The 7,607-nt window shown below is 48.0% G+C and overlaps 1 protein-coding gene across 1 annotated transcript in view; it reads left to right on the top strand.

Moving 5' to 3' along the window:
- Positions 1 to 7,607, top strand: part of ATP10A (ATPase, class V, type 10A) — a gene marked incomplete at its 5' end in the record, with an annotated part of 181,888 nt that overhangs the window by 65,224 nt on the left and 109,057 nt on the right. The gene's annotated exons all lie outside the window — the stretch shown is intronic.

Here is a 7,607-nt window from a genome sequence, read left to right as displayed (position 1 = left end):
CAGAGCATCTCCCACCAGCACACCACCATGCCTGCCAGCACTTGGACTCCGAATTGCTCCCAGCTGGACTGTGTTCCATTCCATAGCACGCCCACGCCAAGGTGAGGTCGCTGGTCACACCAAGGCTGGAGACCTGGACACCCCGTGACTGACTCCTCTAATCATTTGTGGTGTCCGGTCATCACTTGTACAATGAAACTCCCTTGCAGGATCTCTCTTTCCTGTTTCTGTGTCCCAAGTCTTATGATCTCTTTTGCTGTCCCTTGCCTTAGCTTTGGTTTGGTCACTGCCCTTCTATCCTCTCCCTAAATTCCACTCTTTAATATAAGTAGTCCTCTTGAGGTGGGGTATGGGTTACCCTAAGATTTTTTTCATCCTTCAGGAGATAAATTCAGATGCCCCCTCTTCCAGGAGGCACTCCCAGATGGCCTAATCAAAACAAGTGTTCTTCCTCTCAGCCTTGAAATGTACTTAAAAATACAAATGAGAGAATTGTACTTTCTTCTTTAATCCCTTGTTTTCAAGTGGATCTGCTCAAATCTTAAAAACCCTCCCATCTCTTATTTTTCTTCCTCATTCTTTCCTGCCCATCGAAACCCAAGACACACTTCCTCACTGGTTGGTCTTGTTCAGGGAGAGACAAGTTTAGGGGAGGGAGACATCAAGGGAGGTGAGGGAGATGTGCTTTATCTACCCCTGTACCCCCATCGCCAGCCCCTGAGCAGCATGTGGGCATGGTGAGGTGGAAAGGACGTGGGGACTTCCCATGTGTGGTTGTGAAAAGTATATGCAATTGAATTAAAGCCAGTATTTCTTGAACATAAGAAAGTATACTGTAAGATATGGCCACATAAAGTCAGACAATGTATCATTAAGTCAAATATGTATCCAAGTTATAAGCATTACAGACTTCTCATTCATTTCCTAAATTACTGAGAAGTGGAAGAGGCAGGCATCTCCAACAGTAAGATGTCCTGGGAAGTGGGCTCCATGCATGCGGCATGGGTATTTCATGGAGACGTTTAGAACAGTGGGCAGCCTGCCTCCTGGCTCCAACTGGAATGGTCGTGTCGTGTTACAAGGGAGGAGTCACCTGCTATGCAGAATCAGAAATCATCTTCCCCTCCCTCCTCCTTCCAGCCAGGAGGACGCGTATGTTCATAAAGCCATAGGCTGGGATGGAGAGCAGGACAGTGACAGCCCGGTCTGTCCCTGTAGACGGAGGGGCAGTGGGTCACCAGGGATGTTAACTGGTTTCTCAAATTTGGAATCTATTGTCAACTTAAAAAAACAAAAAATATTCTTTTGCTGTTAGGGAAAATGGTACTGTAATAACCTAAATGCAAATCCATTTGAAAACAACACAGTAAAGATCAAAGTAAAGTTCCCTCAATTCCTACAAGTGCCTTTTAAAAAAAACTTTATCAGTTTGGTTTTATTCCTTCTCTACATTGTTACCAAGTCCAAGCTCATACTACTTGCCACAGGACAGGCCATCAAACTGAGGAATGAATTGCTGTTATTTATAAAGCGGGCAGACCAAGAAGGTGGCGGACTCCTGCCCCAAAGAACCTGAGTTAGATTTGAGGCTTCTTTTATACTAAACAAGGAAGTAAAGTCAAACATTTCCTGGTCCTGGTCAACCTCTGGAGGGGAAGTGTTTGTTTCTTTCTCCCTGCAGTCATTCACAGGTGGGCCTAGTCAGGATGTTTCCTGTGAGAGCTAAACAAAGGTATTTTAGCTTAACGCTCACTATCTGGGAAGCAGGGTTTCCAGAGGTGGGCCATTATCATTTAAGCTTACAGGCAACATCTGTTTAGTGGTTAACTTGAAGCAAAAGCAATAGAATACAAAAGTTAAAGCAACAGATCCACTATGGAGTCAGATTTGTTGAAAAACCTTAGCCATTGCAGAGACAGGACCACAACTGGAGAGGGGCCATGAATGAGGCTGAACTGGTGGGAGTTCTGATACATTTCAAAGCATAAATCATTAACAGAACGTTTCTGAGCAGGAGTCCTTGAATCCAAAGAGCTACATGAAAGTAACAAAGCATCTTCAGGCAAAAACATGCTTTTCAACTGCTTAAAATAATTCCTGTAAATCCTGTAACTCAGTTATCTCCTCTTATTGGAATTATTTTCTTAGTAATCTTAAAAACACAACTAGCACAAATAAATAGATTATCAGCCTAAACAACAGATCAAAAACGATGACGTGAGCTTAGAATTTTGTTTACTGCTTGTCTTTAAATAAAATTTGTCACTGGTCCCTTTAATATTTCCTTATTTCTTCACCCCTGCATTGTACTGTTTTGCACAAAAAAGGCTCAGATAAGAACTGCAAAGCTCAGCAGGACTAATAATAAACAGGGTTAACTGATTGTCCCAGAAGAGGAAAGCTAATCATAGAACAGATCTTGGAAATTATTTAACACTTTCACTTTACAGCTGAGCAAACAAGAGGCCAAGAGGTGAGGGCTTTGGTGCAGAAAAACCAGCGGCAGTGTGTCCCTCGAAGAAAAGACTCAGGCCCCGTTTCAGCTCGGTCCCCTCCCCCACTCCCCACCCCATCTCAGAAGAATCACAGTTTCCCACCAGTGGCCCTTGAACCCTTGGGGGCAGACCCCTCAGGACACCTGAGAGAGGCACTCAGCTGATCGGAAGGACGCTTGTCATTCCCGTGGAGGGTCCCACCCCGCGTTTGTAATGGGATGGTGTGGACTACATGTTTTCAGGTTTGCCCACGTTTTGATGTGTTATGCATACCCTCTGTTGGGCTCCTTCCTCTGTGGTTGGATTTTAAGCAGTCTTGCTCTGCATTCTTTTCCTGTGAGATCGTCCTTTTCTCATTTGGGCTCCCCTGGTAGCTCCGAGTTTTTCTCAGGTATACGTATTCTGAAGCTGAGTGTGGTTTTCTTGTTGGCTGCACCCTGCGAGGACTGCGCCCCTGGGCAGGGAGCCGTCTCTAGCTCCTGCCTCTGTGCAGAAGGTCAGGATTGTCTGCATTAGCTTTCTCCTGCTGTGTGATGAGTTACTATAAACCCAGCAACTGGAGACAATTCTGCTGTGTGCTGTAGAGTTTCCGGGAGCAGGATGCAGGCGCGTGCTGGCCAGGTGCTCTGCCCTGGGCCTCGCCCGGCTGCGGTCTGGGTGTTGGCCTGACATGTCTCGTCTGAGGCCTGGTCCTCTTCCAGGCTCACTAGATCCTTGATGGAGTTTCGCTCAGGTGCTGGTTGGCCTGGCCCCTGCTCTTGCTGGCTGAGTGCCAGTGGCCCCCTGGCTCTGGCCACGTGGCCCCTCCGTTGCTCACTGCAGTTTTCCGTCTGACTCGCCATCTCTGCTTGAGGTCCAGTGTACAGGGGTCCTATGGTTCCGTCAGGCCCACTCGATGGTCTCCCTGCTAATGAGCTCGTAGCCCACTGATGGGGCACCTTCACTGCACGTGTAGGAGTGACTCCTGCGGCACCCCAGCTGACTCGGGGGACCGGCAGGGCACGCCCACTAGGGCTGCGGGTCTGGGGGCATCTCAGAATCCTGCCAGCCAATGAGGCAGCCCCTGCGCTCAGAAGGAGTATCATCGGGCACACTGCACCGGGCCACTTGTGCAGTAAGGTGCTGTAGGTAGATGCATAGTGTCTAAACCTTGTGTCTCGGGTGGATGCCCTGGCCGCTGGCAGAGTGCAGGTGCCTGCCTGGTGGAGGTTAAAATTCAGGAGTTCACAGGGCACCCATGGGTGGTATACACTCCTGAGACTTTTCCTGTACAGAAGGGTGGTTGCGTGTCTTGTCCACCCTAGATAGCATCCACCATGACCTGAAGAAACAGAAGCCGGTCCTAAAGCATTTAGCTGCTGCTTCTGACATCAGTGCTCTTAGGAGGCCGTGTTGCTGTATCACTGGGGTTCATTTCTCTCTTCCCTGCGGTGCTTCTCCTGTGCACAGAGCGGCTTGTGGGGTGTTGGCCTGTGCAGGAGGCTCCCGGGGCCACGCCCTGAGTCCCCTAGCCCCTGCTGCCCCCTCTTCCTGCTCTCCCGGCTGGGGGCACCCGTCCAGCGGGAGTCAGGGAATGGACATTGTCAGGTGCTGGTCGGCTCATGCTGCCGCAATGGTGCACAGACGGGGCGGCTCACACACCAGAAATTTATTCTTGTCCTATCCGGAGCTGGATGTCCCAGATAAGGCGCTGACAGGACCTCTCCCTGGCTCACCCATGGTGGTCTCTCCGTGTGCTCACATGGTCCCCCGCACACGGATGCCTAGTGTCTCCCCCTCTTAGAAGTGCTCCGTTCGTGTTGGACTGGGGTCCCGCCCTGTGACCTCGTTTAGACTCAGTCACCTCTTTTAACGACTGTATGTCCAAATACAGTTGCTGGGGCTACTTACATATAATATGTATGTTATATGTATGGTATCTGTTATATATGTGTAGACATACACATGTAATATGTAACACGGTGTATACATTATACCGCGTATGTTACTTTATGATGTATATGACATATCTATAATGAAAATGAGGAAGAGTAACACAGGCAGGGATGTTACCGGGTCAGCGTGGGGTGCAGGCTTGGTGCTGGAGCTCCCGCTGGGGCAGTCGGCGGGGCCGTGGGGCTTGCGTGAGGAGTCTTGGTCTGCAGAGGAGAACAAGCTCTGTGCCATATTCGGCCCCAGGTGCCTCCGGAGCCTGGGTTTCCCGGGTCCCCGTGAGCTGCAGGGCCTCTCTCCTTCAGGCCCAGAGTGGCCTGATGCCGCTCGCTTTGTTCTCGTGCCTGCAGGCGTGGGGGCCGCTCCTGCCAGGACGGGCACTGAGGTCTCGCCGTTGCTGTTTCCAGGGCGGGGGTGGTGAGGGCTCCTCCAGACTCAGAGCCTCCACAGTAACTTTGAGAAGTTGCTGTTTTAAAGACATGCTCTGCTGGAGTGGGCAAGCTAATGTTCTAAGATTTCAAGGCAGATGGACAGTGACTTCGTGTTTGACGAGTTCTGTAAATGGAGCATGGTGAAGATAAATTGAGCCAGATGGGGTTCCCTGCCCCGGCCACCCATCCCCAGGGCAGGGACCCAGTCTCCCGGCAGCTGCTGTCACTCTGGGCCACACAGCTCTCTGAGAGTGTACTGTTGCCTCAGGGACTGCACAGGGACATAACTTCTGGATACTTTCTCCAGGAAAGGACACAGGCCCTTGAGATGCCTCTGTGGCTTCTGTGGGAAGCGGACAAAGGGTCCTGAGGAGGAAGAAAGACTGAGAAGCTAATGTTAGGATGTTTCTAATGGTAGAAAGTCAAAGTCTGACCTTCAGAAGAGAAAATAGGAACACAGTTAGGTGATGTTTCGTCTCAGTCCACTGGAAGGTGGTCAGACTGTGACGGCGAGCGAGCAGTGCCCTCGGGCGGGCCGGGGGAGTGTCCAGCTGGGGGACGCTCATCTGAACAGTGTCCTGGCCTTGGAGGGGATGCTGGGCCGGGAGCCCCATTGGCGGCTGCAGGCCACAACCCCCAGGGGGCGCTGTCTAGTGCTTTGGTTTTGCATTTGGCTTTTACTTTTTTTGATTTCAACAGTCATGGCTCCAAAAGTAAAAGGCATTAAGAACAAGTAATAAACATGTACAAGAAATTACAAGAAATGAGTTTCATAAATTGCAAAATAATATCTTACAATTTAGATAAGCTGGTCAAGTATTATTTGAATACACACCATGTTTGATAAAATTGCATTACCTCTCTTCCTCTTTTAATATTTGTATGTACACCTTGCATTTAGTTTTGAGGACAAAGTTGTATCTAATTTGTCTTTGTTGGCTCTGTAGCAACCAAACTACTGTGCTCATGAATTATAGGAATGCAAGAAAACAGAGGCTTTACAACAGCTTCTTCAGTTTTCAGCACCTGGACATTTGCCATGGGTGCCCTCAGAATAAAATATAAGTCTGACACTCAGGACTGGTCGCCAGAACTCGGGAGTCAGGTAAGACCCAGACTCACTGCTGAATTGGTCTCTGAGAACTCAGCTGAGGAAAGTCACTTTATGAGACAGGGGCCACTGAGAGGGTGAGGGTGCAAGTGGAATGTGTTTTAGGGTTCTTTATTTTCCTGACAATATAGCCCAGAGGATTTTTTGATGCAGTTTCCATCATGTAGAATGATATCTTGAGATAGAGTCTTGGTTCTTTGTTTATTTATAAATGTGGACAAGACTGTCTCCAACGAACTCTTAAAATGTCCTTTGTAGGATTAATGAGCTCAATTTTCCAGAGTAAAAAATCTAAGCAGAAATATACACATAATGTTTTCATCCTGGTATCTATTAACCAATGGTAACTAACAGATGCTGAAAGCTGAGTGTGGTGGCAGTGTTCTGAGTGATTATCCACGTCATCTTGAGTGACATGGGGAAGATCCGTTTCTGTGGGCTCCATCCTGCAGATGGTGCAGAGATTCTACTATCTGTATCTGTGACTTTGTCTTGTGTCGGGACCTCATAAAAGTGAGATTGTGTAATAGTTGTCCTTTCGTGACTGACTGATTTCACTTGGCATAATGATCTCCGAGTTCATCCATTTTGTAATGAGTCAGAATTTCCTTCCTTTTCAAGGCTGAATAATATTCCACTGTATTCCCTTGTGGCTCAGCTGGTAAATCCGCCTGCAATGTGGGAGACCTGGGCTCAATCCCTGGGTTGGGAAGATTCCCTGGAGAAGGAAAGGCTACTCACTCCAGTATTCTGGCCTGGAGAATTCCATGGGCTGTATAGTCTATGGGGGTCACAAAGAGTCAGACAGGACTGAGTGACTTTCACTTCACTTCATGTGGATTTATGACATTTTGCTCATCTCTTCATCTATTTTTGGGCATTTGGGTTGTTTCTACCTTTACGTTACAGGAAGTAATGCTGCTATAAACATGGGTAGGCAAATATCTATACAAGTCCCTGATTTTAGTTCTTTAGAGATACATACCTAGGAGTGGAAAATTTAGTCATTTTATTTTTTTTAATTAATTAATTTTGACCAGGTAATGGCAGTGGGATCCCAGTGACTGAACATGCAGCCTCTGCAGGGAAGTGCTGAGTCCTAACCACTGGACCATCAGGGAAGTCCCCAGTTTAACCATTTTAAAGTGAATAATTCAGTGGCATTTTGTGTGTTTAAAGTTGTGCAACCATGACCACTACCTAGTTCCAGAACGTTTTAATCACCCCAAATGGAAACCTGTACCCAGTAAATAACTTCTCCTCATCTCCCTAACCCCTAGAGGGTGGCCACCACGAATCCATATTCTATTGCCATGGATGCCTGTTCTAAATATTTCATGTAATTGGAGTTACACTGGTTGTGGTCTTCAGGAATCTTCTTTTTAAGTGCTTCTCTTTTCAAAATAATTAATTTTTGGTCGCCCTGGGTCTTTGTTGCTGTGTGCAGCCTTTCTGTAGTTGCCTCGGCAGGAGGGGAAGGTGTTCTTCATTGTGGTACATGAGCTTCTTGTTGTAGAGCACAGAAAATAGCCATGATCATCTCGGTCACGGCACACTGGCCTAGGTTGCTCTGTGGCATGTGGAATCTTCTTGAACCAGGGATTGAACCCGTGTCCCCTGCATTGGCCGGCAGATTCT

The sequence above is a fragment of the Bison bison genome, unplaced genomic scaffold (assembly GCF_000754665.1).
Source record: "Bison bison bison isolate TAMUID 2011002044 unplaced genomic scaffold, Bison_UMD1.0 scf7180017864224, whole genome shotgun sequence".
NCBI classification, from domain to species: domain Eukaryota; kingdom Metazoa; phylum Chordata; class Mammalia; order Artiodactyla; family Bovidae; genus Bison; species Bison bison.
Note: the sequence above shows the minus strand (reverse complement) of the source record. Positions and strands in the feature narration are given on the sequence as shown.